This window comes from Balaenoptera physalus, assembly GCF_965194825.1.
Source record: "Balaenoptera physalus genome assembly, chromosome: 4".
Lineage (NCBI taxonomy): Eukaryota > Metazoa > Chordata > Mammalia > Artiodactyla > Balaenopteridae > Balaenoptera > Balaenoptera physalus.
In genome coordinates, this window is record NC_138891.1 from 37,335,157 (window position 1) to 37,351,256 (window position 16,100).

The window sequence follows — 16,100 nt, forward strand, 5'->3', positions numbered from 1 at the left end:
TTAAGTATTAGTTTCTGGAAAGAGTACTGTCTCTCAGAAATCTTCTGAAACTCTCATGCCCAATGTTATATCTCTGTTTCTTCCTACCTTTCCAAACAGCTCCCTTTCCTACTCCTAACACCCTCCTCCTCTCTCCCCCTCTCCTGAATTCTCATTGGAATGTGGTGAGAACACACCTTAGCTATTACCTCAGTAGATGCTTCTTTCATTGGCCCCCAATTAGAATTTTTTTGGACTGTTCGTAGTATTATTTATTTATTTATTTATTTATTTTTGTTTTTTACCTTTACTCATTCTTTTTTTTTTAAATTTTTATTGGGGTATAGTTGATTTACCATGTTGTGTTAGTTTCAGGTGTACAGCAAAATGAATTTGTTATATATCCACTCTTTTTTAGATTCTAGTCCCATATAGGCCATTACAGAGTATTGAGTAGAGTTCCCTGTGCTATGCAATAGGTCCTTATTAGTTATCTATTTTATATATGGTAGTGTGTATGTGTCAGTCCCAATCTTCCAATTTACCCCTCCCCCTCCCCCTCCCTTTACCCCCAGTAACCATACGTTTAATTTCTACATCTGTAACTCTATTTCTGTTTTGTAAATAAGTTCATTTGTAGCCTTTTATTAGATTCCACATGCAAGCAATATCATACGATATTTGTCTTGCTCTGTCTGACTTACTTCACTCAGTATGACAATCTCTAGGTCCATCCATGTTGCTGCAAATGGCATTATTTCATTCTTTTTTATGGCTAATATTTCCATTGTATATATGTACCACATCTTCTTTATCCATTTCTCTGTTGATGGACATTTAGGTTGCTTCCATGTTTTGGCTATTGTAAATAGTGCTGCAGTGAACATTGGGGTGTATGTATCTCTGAATTATGGTTTTCTCCGGATAGATGCCCAGTAGCGGGATTGCTGGATCATATGGTAGCTCTGTTTTTAGTTTTTTAAGGAACCTCCATACTGTTCTCCATAGTGGCTGTACCAGTTTACATTCCCACCAACAGTATGAAAATAAAAACAAAAATAAACAAATGGGATCTAATTAAACTTAAAAGCTTTTGCACAGCAAAGGAAACCATAAACAAAACAAAAAGACAAACCACAGAATAGGAGAAAGTATTTGCAAATGAAGCAAGTGACAGGGGATTAATCTCCAAAATATACAAACAGCTCATGCAGCTCAATATCAAAAAAACAAACAACCCAATCAAAAAATGGACAGAAAATCTACATAGACATTTCTCCAAAGAAGACATAGAGATGGTTAAAAAGCAAATGAAAAGATGCTCAGCATCACTAATTATTAGAGAAATGCAAATCAAAACTACAGTGAGGTATCACCTCACACTGGTCAGAATGGCCATCATCAAAAAATCTACAAACAATAAATGCTCTACAGGGTGTGGAGAAAAGGGAACCCTCTTGCACTGTTGGTGGGAATGTAAACTGGTACACCCAATTAGAGTTTAATAGGGAACTGAATACAAGTTGGATGTCTCCACCCTTGGAAAGTACCCCTTTGTCATTACTGAGGTAGTTTAGCCACACAGATAATGTAGGAAACCATGGAATCTTTTTCATCAATGTAGGGCCTGACAACAATAATGGTGGCATCCTTGGCTTTTATATTTCCAAACATTTCATTTAATGACAAAAGATTTGAAATCCCCCAAAGATTGCCAAAATGCCAGCACCCACCCTAGTCATATGTTGAAGATGCCCAGGTATACCACCCAAATCTAACCTTTTTCAGTGGTTCTCAACCCTGGATGCCTGCTGTTACTACTTGAGAAGTTAACTCTGTTATAACACCCAGACCCCACAATCAGTTAAATTAGAATCTTGGTGAGGCCCAAGCATTGACAGTTTAAAATCTCCCAGCTGGAATCAGTTGATATTGAGGGACATACCTGGCCTTTCTAATTATAGCTTAAAATCTTTGTCAAACCTATAGGTGAGAAGAAAAGGCCCTAGGTACTGTCTTGGTGAAGATCTGTATAACTAAAGTAGTTCAAAGCTAGGGACCGGACTCTGGAACTGATTCTACCTATACAGGTTATCCCCACTATCCAAAAGTAGAGCTTTCCTATGAAACCTTTTAGGCAAAATGTCGTAAAGCAAAGAAGCAATCACCTTAGGACACACATCTGGCTAATGATGTACGAAATAAATCCAGATAAAGCACAGATGCTCAGAGTTCAAAGCCATGGCAGCCAGATGCTGAGTGTAGTTCGAAGGGAAGGAGCTTGGGACCACCACTCTTGCTGCTTGAGGTGTGCGCTGCCTCTGTATCAGCTCACTGCAGAACAAACACTGAACGCTGTTTTCACTTTTCATCCTTCTTCCTAAAAGCAAAAATCCTTTTCCAACTTCTTTCGGTTTGTGAAAACAGGAACTACTGTCGGTCTTTCGCAAAAGTGTAGTGGTGTAAAGTGAACTTTCAAAAAGCAAGGAATACCTGTACTGTCTTGTAGATCAGACACTCCACGGGCCCGTTTGGTAATATTCAGGGTAGCTGACATAGATGTTACCCCCTTTGAGGTCTGTGCAGCAACTACACAGGCTTCTCTCTTTTAACCTCTTTTTTCCTACTCCTTTTGCTTTTTGTCAAAGAGGAGAAATCCACCCCTATGCTGCAGCCAAGTCTCCAAATTGGACTTTAGCCAGATTATGAAACTGAGACTGAGCTATTACTCAGAAAGCCTTCTGGAGCCATGTCATTTCAATATAATTCTCTACAAAGCTAGAAATTACCTACCTGTAACCTCAGTTTCCTGAATGAAATCTTTGGAGCAGTTCCGTCTTAATTTACCCATTTAGGGTCTTTGTTCACTGGTAAATCCTGTGGCATCCCTTGACCTTGTTAATGACCCCTGAATTAGCAAAATCAGGAGACTTTGGTGGGGAGTTTGGCTATTTCTTGCGTATACTAAGTTCAGTAGCTCCAAAATCCTCTGAGTGTTCCAGGAAGCCTGAACCTTGACTGATCCAAGTAGAGTATATGCGTTTGGAGAATACAGATGTTTAAGGTAAGTAATTTTCTGTTTTTGAATCTACTACGACCATTGTTACAACCTTATGATATTAAATGAAGACGTGAATGTAACCTTTCGAAGAGATTTTTTTATAAAGAAATATTTTGTTAACCGGAGTACCTAGTGTAGTTGTAAAATCACTATGTAATTGTTCATGGTATACTGAAATGTCTATTGTGTGTTGTGGTAATAAAGTTGGCATAAAATAGCTTTGCTAAATTAATGTGAAATGATTTTAATGCTTTTCTGTCTTCAGTATACTTCATAAAGGAGGAAATGATGACTTTCGTATTTGTCATTAAGCTTCAGTGTTCATGAGAAGAAGAAGCAGGAGAAAAGAGGACAGACGCCATCAGGATATGGGAAATAGGAAATGGCGTATGCTGTCAGAGGTCTCTGGACGATAAAGTTAATCTGTTTCTCTTAGTTATATAGGAGGGTGTTAGTGTTTTACCTACAGTGTTAACAGTAGACACAGTGGGCATAAAATATTGGGTATCTTTTTATTTAAATGATTAGCTAAAGGTGTTTGTGTTTCCAAAATTAAAGTCATGTATGTACACATACATACTTATTTGATTTCTTACCTACTCATTTATATATGATCAAAACTGTTCTCAATTTCTTAAAACATAAATTGCCTTTATTAATTTAATACAGAAGTCAGATTCATTTCATTGTTTGGAACTATGTTATCAGAGTTGATCAAACCCATCAGAGTAAATGTTTGTATCAGTGAGTTACCAATATGAAGGTTAGAGGAAATGACCATGTTCAGAAACTGAATTCAGTAATTACTTTCAGGTGGCTACATTGCTCTGTTAGCTGGATCCTTTCAGATCAGTGACCTAGTCTGGCCTTCTGCTATCTAGGAAGACTGTATTTGGTTCATCTGTATTTTGTAAAGTTTTTACTGTTTTAACATGGCTCAAAACAAAAATATTACTGAGTTTTTATCTTGCACTCTCACAGATCTGTCATTTTACCTTTCAAAAAATTCTACTTTTATCAAAAGCTATATTTTACACCACAGCTAAGATTTTTCTTGGAGTGTCAGTGAGTTATTTGAATGAGTTATATACATTAGATACTAGGAAAAGCAGCCACGAATCCCACTTAAACCTCACTATTATCCAGATACTGTGTTGAATTCTAATGAAATAAATTTTTTTTATATTTCAGGATGCTGTTTCGTATGCAACTGTATATTACTGTTCTTTTAGACAATATGTAACCTGCCAACACATACACTTTTTAAAAAAAATTAACACCATAGAGAAAACTATATTTTAAATTCCCACATTAAATAGTGGAGAACATGAGCGCCTTTTGTCAAGATGCCTCTTTACCTAATTGCATTAGGACATTGATACTTGCTCTAAATAAGAAAAAAAGTTTCAGGGGACTAAATTTTAGTATTTAGCGAAGTGCAAGAAAATTCTTTGGAAAGCAACTACTATTGCAGTGTGAGTGGTGAGGATGTAATGAATTGAACTCTTATTTATAGTCCCTATTTTGTGGAGTGCCTGAATGAACAGTTTGAGAACCATGTAGTCTCAGTATTTTCATTTCTTTTTCTTCTCAGTTTAGTTGTCTTAACTTCGAAAGGTATGTCTAAAATACACTTGTGTCCTTAATATTGAAAGAGTTGTCTTTCTTGGTTTTGACATTTAAGAATTGGAATATTTTGCAAAAGTATAGATATTTAAAAATCTTAAGTGCATCTTCCTAGGAGTGTAGAAACAGATATGCCATATATTATATAAAGTATATGTGTATAGAATGTGCCTAGATCCAAGTTTGATACACACTTTCATTCACTTTGGAGCTTGTTTTGTCAGGTACCTGTTGTTACTACAGAGGCTTAAAACTATCCTATGCTTTTTAGACCTATATGTAGTAGTGAATATTTTAATTTACTAGATTTAGACTATGCTAAATGTGCTATCTACACATTTGTTACTACTATACTAATTTCTCTTTGTAAAACAAGGGAGAACAGTCACATACCACACACACACTTTAAAAAAATCTTTGTTAAGTAGACAGTGATGGCATGGCCATTTCTTGAATGTGTTTTGAGAGTTTAGAGATGTTGCTCTGTCTGGCAGAGGGAATCAGCACAGCTCACATTAGTTTGGGAATAAATTGAACTTCAGCTTACGAAGGGAGCATAGCTGTCTTGTGTATAGTTTCACCACTGTGTGATTTCTTTACCCTAAGTCTCAGAAGAGAACCATTGTAGAAAATAAAAAGCTTCTCTCTGAGACACGGGAATAGAATCTATCACGAAATCTTAAGAGTATTAGTGACATCAAGTAAGGTTCCTATTAAACTGGTAAGTGTAAGTTTGGGAATGTATTTTAGAAATAATATTTGTTCCTAATTCTGCTGATTCAACATTAGCCTGAAATCCAATAAACTTGATTCATTTCTGACTCTGACTCCATGTAGCTATGTTACCTTGGGCCAGACACCAATCTCCTGGGCAACAGTTAACTCAAATGTAATTTAGGAATAGTATTGCCTGTGTGGGTCAAGTATGAAAAATGAATATGTATGAAAATATTATCTGTAAAATGCTAGTGTAAGCATAACCTGTTACTTAAAACAGATGGCAGTGCACATAAAACACATGATGTGGATTAATAATTTCCTTGTGCTCAGTTAGCTGGGACAATTCAGATAAATTTACACTATGCCAGATCTCCAGATTTTGAGCTAATTCCTTTCAGCTGTACAAGGACTATGTATTTGTTTTTATGAAATTTATACCATGTGATAATAACCCTGACCAAGGGAACAGATCTCACTGACTTCTGTCTTTTAATTTCCAACCTTGCACTTGAGAAGTACAAAAATTGTATGTCTACTTTCCTTTCTCTTCTGATTCTAGTGGTTTGTGCAATAATGAAACATTTGTCCTCTGTCTTTTGGTTGGGGAAAGAAATTTGGGACAATAACAGATGTGATAAATCAGCATGGTGAGTAATTGCAGAATAAAATATTCAGGCAATAATTTCCATGAAAATTTGAGAGGTGAGGGAGAACACCTCAAGCTCATGTGATGTTCAGATGCTTTATGTCACCCTTTGGATTGGAGCTGAGTCCTCGAAGTAGTCCACGGAGAGGTGGAAATTATGGAATATTCCTGGTGGGTGGAGGCCAGAAGGAGCCAGAAGTGAGTAAACTTTGACCAGCCTGAGTTGTTTGGGAGGATAAAACAGGAGAGTTAGTGCAAAATTGTGGAGGGCTGTGATTCAGCCAAGGGTTTGAATTGTGCCCTGTTGGGAGTGTGTACTGGCTAAGTCAAAAGGACTGGAAAAGCTGGTAGCCCACCTCCTCTGTTAAGAAAGTGGCATCAACCCTTTTCCCTTGCTGTGAATAAAGTCTGTGATAAGCTGTGGTCAGGCTAGTCAGTCATGAATAGTTTCTCCATTCTACTTAATGTGGTTCAAGTGACATGCTATATGTTTGAGAAAAGTGTTTAGTCTAGCTTCTAAGGCCCTCCACAGCCTAACTCTTGCTTACCCGTCAGGCTTAAACTTGCCTTCTGCAGCCAGGTGGACCCACTTGTGGGTCCTTGTGGGTCCTATTTTAGACATGCCCTTGGTGTTTCACTTCTCCCCTTTGCCCCTACTCTCCATCTGTTGGAGTGCCAGCCCCAGGGCCCTTAATGTCTGCAAACATTTAGTCACAACTTTCAATAGAAGGTCTCCTCTATGAAAACTTCATACCTTTTCCAAGCTCCCACTGCCTGTTGAGGAATTCCATGACTATTTGTTTATATTTTATTTCTTATTTCTCTTTTACTTGTTTGTATTCATTTTCTTCAGCCAGACTGTAAACTTTTGAAGGCAAGGTCAACAATTATCTTTGAACTCTTAGAGCCTGGGTCATAAAATGTAAAATTGGAATGCTTTTTAGAAACCTGCAAGGAGAGGACAAAGCTTTTTTCAAAGGAATAAATGTCTAATAGTAGAATTCCAAATAACAGACACCTAGGTGAAAAAGCTAAGCTCAGTCAGATAACCTAGCCTGCACCCTTGCTTCCACACTGATATCACCAAATAGGAAACCACTTATATTTTTAGTTGTCTCTAGCTTCAGCCTTTTGTGTTACAGCCCTAAGTACAGTGCTGTGTTTTTTAAAAAATTACTATTTTTTTAACTCTAGGCAGACAGTCTGTTTTTTTGTTTTTTTGCAAATTCTGTTTGAATTATAAATTAAAATATGAATGCTTGGAGAATAGCATTCAGTTATTGGGGATTTGTTCAATAAGATTGGGTGGTTGGGGGCTTCCCAGTGTGGGAAGCAATAAACCGCAGAATTCAAAGAAGTGGAATGGTGGTCCTGACTTAAGGTGGTCTGAACAATTTCCGCGGTGCTTATAGGTAGGCCAGTTGGCAGTTCAGGTTTCCTTTAGAAACTGTTCTTTAGTTCTGCCCCGGACATCTTGTAAGTACTCTTTTTCACAAGATTAAAGCAGAGTTTTGGAAAAGGTTAGGCAATTAATCCTGAGTGAGGGTTTCAATGTTGTTTTTCAGCTTTTGTTGCAGAAGGGAGACACTATTCATTACTCACAAAAGTAAAGAATAATGGTATTTATCTTATGAGGTTTTTTTTTTTTTTTGAGGTTTTTTTTTTATTAATTAATTAATTTTTGGCTGCTTTGGGTCTTTGTTGCTGCGCGCAGGCTTTCTCTAGTGGCGAGCAGGGGCTACTTTTTGTTGCGGTGCGTGGGCTTCTCATTGCGGTGGCTTCTCTTATTGCGGAGCACGGGCTCTAGGCACGCGGGCTCAGTAGTTGTGGCTCATGGGCTCTAGAGCGCAGGCTCAGTAGTTGTGGCGCATGGGCTTAGTTGCTCCCCCGCATGTGGGATCTTCCCGGACCAGGGCTTGAACCCGTGTCCCCTGCATTGGCAGGTGGATTCTTAACCACTGCGCATGAGGTTTATTTTTGAGTACCAATATGCTGCTGAGTGGCCCGACAAATGTGAGGCAGCCATAGGCTGTTTTATATTGTGGCTTAATGGTAGAAGAGCAAGGGAGATTTATTATCTATTGTAATAATCTAACATTTTGCATTTATTCAGTAAGGGGAAAGTGTATGTAACTTGACATTTATTATCCTCCAAGAAGCAAACATGCATTCATTCATGGCAGTAACTACTGGCTGAGCACTTGTTCTGTGCCTGCCTGGCACTGTGCTAGACTCCAGAGAACGAGGCTCCAAGCCTGGAGGAGATCGTTTTAGGGCTGATTCCTCTGGCTCCTTCACCATACCCAACCCTCCACACATATATCCACTTTGTTTTCAGATGACCTCGCCTCCTTCCAGGATGTCTCGTCAGTCTGCTCCTTTCCATTCCCAGCTTCAACCATAGTCCAGGCCCTTGGTTGTCTCTGATCTGTTTCATTGCAGTAGCAACCTAGGGGTTTTCTCTGCCCCTGGTTTCTTCCCTATCCAAGCTAGTATGTCTGTTTCAAAACACAGATCATGGGCTCATAAGATGTTCTGGTCACCCTATTCATCTGCTCAAAACACAGCAGTAACTGTGTCTATGGAATAATGCCCAGACTGCTTTACCTGGCACGTAATTATTTTTCCATCTTCATCTTCTAAGACTGTCCTCCAGCCATTGGATCTCCTCAAACTTTGGGCATCTTTCTGCCCCTGTTGTGTGTCCAGGCTGTGCTCTGCCTAGGCTGGTGTGATATGAAGCCAGCTTGTGCTTTAAGGCCCAGCCCAAGTCACCTCTCCTAGAAGCTTCCCTCAGTTCCTTTAGGTCAGAGCATTTGCTCTCCCCTCTACAGTTTTATAGCATATTATGTGCATCTGTCTTACGGCTTTTATTCCATTCTGCTTTGCTTTGCAGTTGTTGGCTTGCCTATTTCCCATACACAGCTGTCAACTTCGTGAGGGCAGAGAATGGGTCTTGCCTTTTGTGTCCCATCAACACCTGTAACCGTGTTTGGTCTGTAGCGGGTGCTCAGCAAATGTTTGATTGATGTTACGTTCTGTGTTTTGTGTGTGTTTGTAATCGCTTGCCTTTTGGCCAGCAAACTATCTTAGTTTTCATAAATTACCAGCATCGATGCTTAAAAGGGAAGCAACGCTCATCACCCAGACTTAACAGGGATTGGGTGATGAAGGTCAGAGGTGGTTTGTGCGTGACAGGCAGGTCAGCAGAGTAGAAGTAACATGGGATAGGGAGTCCTTGAGGTTGTTTCTCCAGCTTCATCGGTTATATCAGCTGTGTAATCTTGGACAAGTTACTTAATCTTTCTGAACTTTTTCCCTCACTTGTAATCAGTTGCAGATATTACCTACTTACTAGGATTGTCGTAAGGACTAAATAAGATTAGATGTAGCACCTAGTGCAATGCTGGCACATAACAGTTTTCCAGCAAATGGTAGCGATATGCACACCTTGCCTGCTCTGCCCACAGCCTCTGCTGCTTTCGTGGACTGGTTCTGTTCTGTATGACCCTTCACACCCTAACTACCCTAACTACAACTGACAGAAACAGACAAAGGCAGTCTGTTCATAGACTGGCCATTGACCTGAGATGTGGCCTGACATGAAGGCCTTCTCTCGGTTAGAGGTTATTATTATTTCCTGCCTTGGGAATTTAAACTAGGGGATTCTGAAAGACTGAGTTACTAGGGATGTGGGAACTTAAGATAAATTAGAGTTGGATCCTGAGAGACTGTGTTGGCCCTGTGCAAGGTGAGGTTATAAGTAAGCAGGGGATGGTGGTTAAGTAAGAACAGAAGAGATGTCCAGAAAGGAGCCAGGGATATTGGGCGGGCGGGGGAGTGGGCTGAGAGTGGAGAGGGAGAGAAGGAGGGAGAGTGAGAGAGTGAGCAGAGTCTAGGGCTGTAACAGTCCAGCTAGTTAGGCGCGTTCATGCAGAGCTGATGCCTCATGTGCTTCTCTAGACAGAGAGTTATTGAAGAATTGTCTGCAATATGATCTCTGGGTCCTTTTAGCATTGGAGAGTCATGACAGGAGCGGTCTTTGTTTCCCTGGAAGGCTCAAATGTGGTCACTTGGGGCACCGAGGTATAGGGTGCTGGGCTGGTAGATCCCAGTCATGACTCATATGATGGATAGGAGCTTGGCATTAAGACCCAAAAGAACCAAACCAAAGAGCAGAGTTGGGGGTGGGAGTCCACAGAGTATGCAGTTTACAGCTGAGATTAAATGATCAAAATGATGCCGCAACTGTTGAAAATTTGAGTAACAAAGGGAAAAAACCCTTAGTTCATTTTGGCAGTTTAGGCAATGAAACTGGGCTAATAAAATCCACGCATCCTTGTCTAATAGTTCAGAAATAATGTTAAGGTTTACTTAAGAGTCTTCTTTGCATAACAACGTTTAAGCACTCCCCAAATCTCCAGCTCCCCCTCTCCTTCCTCCCACACCCAGATTGAGGCACAGAGCTCTTTACCAGCTTAGTTTCTGATTCAGCGTCAAAAAGAGTTCCTATTTTAATTGGTTTCTTTTCCTTCTCATCCTTTAGCACCAGAAGTTAGCCTGTCTCAATTTAAAACACTTTTGCAACCAGATGTCTGAAAAAAAAAAAAAAAAAAAAGATGTGAAGTCAGTTTTTCTTTGTTTGAAACAATTGGATCATTTTATCACTCTGCTACAGCCTTTTGCCTTCTAGGAAAAACAAAAATAAGGTGTATAAATAGGTGGGTGCAGGCTGTTGAAGCTCATATAGTGTGGCTTGGTCCAATTATAATTTGTTTAAAAGGCTTTTTGATACCTACCTATCCATCCCTCAGTTATGTGAGCCTAATTATTTATGCCCTCTGTTCCCTGTCTTCTTACTGCCTGACTTTAGCTATAGAACTGCTTGTTATATCATCTTGGTCATTGGAAAGGAAAGAAGAGGGAACAGCATAGAAACACTAATTAATTTTATTTCTTGATAACTTCAGCCTATAAAGAAGTTTAGTGGGGTGGGAAATACTGTTAGCCTCAAGGCTATTCGAGTCTTATCTCTAGTTCATTCAGATTTCTAGAAGATGAGAATTGGTAAGGATCTGGGAAAAGAGTTGTATTTTATCCCAAAGGGCAACTAAAGCTCCAGTGATGGGAAGATTGCACAACTGGTTAAAAGTGGAGCTATGTAGAGGATTCCAGCCTGGGGGGCATGTCTCTCTACATCAGACTCTCGGCCCTGTAGAGCTTCATAGGAAGAGACCCCCCCCCCCATCTCCCACCAGCCACAACCCCACTTGAGAGCAAATGTCTCTTCCCATTGGTCTGGTCTATGTCTTGGGTCACTGACGTATCATTTGGGGCCTCCTGTCAAGTTTAGTTTAAAACTAAGAAGCCTGGGACTTTCCTGGTGGCGCAGTGGCTAAGAATCTACCTGCCAACGCAGGGGACACAGGTTCGAGCCCTGGTCGGGGAAGATCCCACATGCTGCGGAGCAACTAAGCCTGTGCGCCACAGCTACTGAGCCTGTGCTCTAGAGCCCGTGAGCCACAACTACTTCTGTTGCAACTACAGAGGCCCATGCGCCTGGAGCCCGTGCTCCGCAACAAGAGAAGCCACCGCAATGAGAAGCCCGCATACTGCAACGAAGAGTAGCCCCCGCTCGCTGCAACTAGAGAAGGCCCGTGTGCAGCAACGAAGACCCAACGCAGCCAAAAGTAAATTAATTAATTAATTTTTTTTAGAAAAGAGAGAAACCCATCCTGCTTCCTTCTTGGAAGCAAGACCAGAGTCCTTTTAGCAGAGAGAGAACCACCACCTGCAAGATCTTTTCCTCTTTCAAGCTAATTTGTATCAGATCATAGAGACTGATTTTTCAATCCTTAGTGGTCTTTCTGGAAAGCAGAATTTAACTTTTTTAAAAAAATATTTATTTATTTTATTTTTGGCCGCGTCAGGTCTCAGTTGCGGCACGCAGGATCTTCGTTGGGATCTTTGTTGCAGCATATGAATCCTCCACTGCGGCGTGCAGGCTCCTCTCTAGTTGTGGTGCGTGGGCTCTCTAGTCGTGGCCCGCATGCTCAGTAGTTGTGGCACGTGGGATCTTAGTTCCCCGACCAGGGATCGAACCCACGTCCCCTGCAATGGAAGGCGGATTCTTAACCATTGGACTACAAGGGAAGTCCCTAACTTTTTAAGCGTTCGAAAAAAGGATGTTTAATGTCTTCAAAAGCTAATTTATTTAATAATTTAACCAACATCTGAATGCCCACTCCATGCTTGAATCATCTCATGACACTTAGAAGAGAATCATGATATGGTTTTCAGATACTTTGCTTCTGCTTTATATTTTAATCTATCTTGAGACAGAGCTAAGGAGGTGTTGTTTCTTTTTTGAAACTCATATGGCTTTTTTCATGAGGACTTCTGGAATGGCAGTGGTAGGCCTGGACGAGACAGGCAATCTTCCAACCTGAGGGCTGGGGTGGGGACACCTAACATGGTGTAGGCCTGTCCCCAATCCCCACATGTCCATGAATCCCAGCCTCAGTATGGGGAGACGATCTCAGACTGAAGCAGCACCGACGCAGGAACCAAGGCTCAGCTTCCGTAAGGAGGGCTACAAGAGAGGCAGGGCTTTCGGTGGTTAAAAATACTGACTGTGGAGTCAGGCTTGAGTGCATTTCTATGTACTACATGGATCACAGCTAAGGAACTAACACTGGTGCATTACTATTAATTAAACATGTTTTATTCACATTTCACTAGTTTATCCCTAATGCCCTTTTTCTGTTCTAGGATCCTATCTAGAATACTACCTTACAGTTAGTTGTTATGTCTCTTCAGCCTCTTCTCGTCTGTAACAGTGTCTAAGACTTTGTTTTTGATTACCCTGATGGTTCTGAGGTTTACTGGTCAGGTATTTTGTTGAGTGTGCCTCAGTTTGTTTTTTCTTTGTAATAATGGCTTTATTGTGATAGAAGTCACATACCATAAAATCCACCCATGTACATTTAAAGTGTACAATTCAGTGGTTTTAAGTATATTTACAAAGCTGTGCAACCATTTCCACAGTCAGTTTTAGAACATTTTCATTACTTCAGAAAGACACTCCATACCTAATAGCAGTCATTCCCAGTTCTCCCTCCCTCACCCCAACAACCCTGCCCTAGGCAAACACTAATCTACTTTCTGTCTCTATGGATTTGCCTCTTCTGGACATTTCATATAAATGGAATCATACAATAAGTAGCCTTTTATGGCTGACTTCTTTGACTCAGCGTAATGTTTTCAAGATTCATCAGTGTTGTAGCTTGTATCAGTCCTTCATTCCTTTTTATGGCTGAATTTTTTTTTTAATTTTATTTACTTATTTTTGGCTGCGTTGGGTCTTTGTTGCTGTGCGCGTGGCTTTCTCTAGTTGCGGTGAGCGGGGGCTACACTTCGTTGCAGTGTGCGGGCTTCTCATCACGGTGGCTTCTCTTGTTGCGGAGCACAGGCTCTAGGCACGCGGGCTTCAGTAGTTGTGGCGCGTGGGCTCAGTAGTTGTGGCTCGCAGGCTCTAGAGTGCAGGCTCAGTAGTTGTGGCGCATGGGCTTAGTTGCTCCGCGGCATGTGGAATCTTCCCGGGCCAGGAATTGAACCCGTGTCCCCTGCATTGGCAGGTGGATTCTTAACCACTGTGCCACCAGGGAAGTCCCAGTATTTCCTTAATTTGGATTTTTCTGATATTTTTCTTCTAAGAATGGAGTTTTTTTTTTCTGAGGAAGATCACATAGATGAAGTGCCCTCAGGACATCATATCAAGGAGTACATGCTGTCTGTATGACTTATCACTGGTGATATTAATCTTGATCACCTGGCCAAGGTAGTGTTTGCCAGGTTTCTCCTCTGTAACGTTGCTTTTCCCCTCCTTTCTGTACCCTACTCTTAGCTAGCAACTGGGGTGGTGGGTGGGGCGTGGAAGGTGGGAATATTTACATAAATTATTTGGAGTTCTGTGTAGGAGATTTGGTTCTTTTCTCCCATTCAGTTATTTATATTAATATATTTGCTTTATACTTTAGATATTTCATGGATGTTTGTTTTATACTTTGGGCCCATGTCATTTATTTTGTTACTCAAAGTGTTCTAGTTTTAGCCGTTGGGAGGTCTTTTAGGTTGACTCCTGTGTTGTGTCTCTTTGACATCCCCCTGCCCACCCCCACCCCCACCCCCCTGCCGCCTTTTTGTTAAAGCCTTATTTTCCTGTCACTGTAAGATGTTTCTGGCTCATCTTGTGTATTCCCTGCCCCAGCTCTAGAATCAGCAGTTTCTCCAAGGATTCTGAGTTCTTTTATTGTATAATGGTATTAAGTATTAGAAGCCAAGATCTGGGTGCTGGGTGTGCTTTTTGCTACCGAGGTGTGTTTCACTGTTTCTAGGTTCTCTCACTGGACAAAGCTAGGAAATCTATGTATGTATATTAGCCCATGCATATACACGTATCTATAATTATTTTGGTGTCTGTACCTAACACTAAACATGATTTTGAAGTAAGATCACTTTTAAAGAATTACACTGTGAGACAGACAGAAAGGGTTAGTGTTTAAATACTGTGGCTTCGGGGCTTCCCTGGTGGCGCAGTGGTTGAGAATCTGCCTGCCAATGCAGGGGACACGGGTTCGAGCCCTGGTCTGGGAAGATCCCACATGCCGCAGAGCAACTAGGCCCGTGAGCCAAAATTACTGAGCCTGTGCGTCTGGAGCCTGTGCTCCGCAACAAGAGAGGCCGCGATAATGAGAGGCCCGCGCACCGCGATGAAGAGTGGCCCCCGCTTGCCGCAACTAGAGAAAGCCCTCGCACAGAAACAAAGACCCAACACAGCCATAAATAATAACTAAATAACTAAATAAATAAACCCCCCAAATAATAAATAAATAAATAAATAAATACTGTGGCTTCTTTGTGCAGGGGAGAACCATTTGTTCCATAAGTAGAAACAGTGCCAAAAAATCCTCTACCTGACACGATAACCCATCTGCATCTAACCACAAATGCATCCTCATCCTCCCCATCAGAAGACAATTCCCATCATGCTGTGGGGCTGCTCTTCTCAGGGTTTCTGGTTCGTGTCCACTCTCTTCTAGGTGCAAGTCCTCAGGGTCTGGTAACCTGAGGACTTTAGCATATTGGTTAAATGAATTAAAGCACATTCATGTGATCATTAAAATTGATATTACAGAAAATCATCATAAGAAAGTAGTTTTTGTATGTAAAACATTATGAACTAAATGAACCCATTACTGCAAGAATATGCATATGAAAAAATTGTAAGGATCTTCACTAAAATGTTATTGCTGTGTTAACTCAGGATAGTGAGATTAGAGGGGATTCTAAAATTTCCCCTCTTTTTGTTTGAATTTTCTAAATTACCCACAATTAAACGCATGCTTTCACAGTAAGAAAAAAATTCTCACGAAACAAAAGTAGATACTCCTCTGAGAAGAAGGCCTAACCGTACTTTAATTAGACCATAATTTTAGCTGGAGGAACCATAACCATTAGCTGAAGAAACCAGGAATAGGACTTTTAGATGAAATTAATGGATTAAAAGAGCTTTTTAAGAGCCTGGGGGAATATGGGAAAGGACAAGTCTTGATAAAAGTAAATTTTTTGACACTTGGCAGGGGAGCATGAGTTCCCTGAAAGCCCAAGAAAAAGTGAAAAAACAAACAAAAAAGCAGTTGCCTAACAGAAAACCTCCAGCCTTATGTTTTGGCCTGATGCCCTTGTTGGAAATTTTGAAATTAAGTGTGTCTAGGGAACCTGGGCACCTTGTAAGGAATGAGCTCCATGTTATTTAATGTGTTTAAATGTAAATCCATAGTTAGAAGCCACACAACTAGGGGCCTAGATTAGAGAGGGGACTCCACTCAGGCCCTTCCATTGAAGGTAAATAGTGGCTCTTGAAAGGTGCACATGTGAGAAATGAGTGTGTGTGTGTGTGTGTGTGTGTGTGTGTGTGTGTGTGTGTGTGTGTCAGGGTGGGAGCTTATACGTAATGACATTCTTTGACATGCATTGCTTTATTTTTGGTTATTTTGAATTTTAATA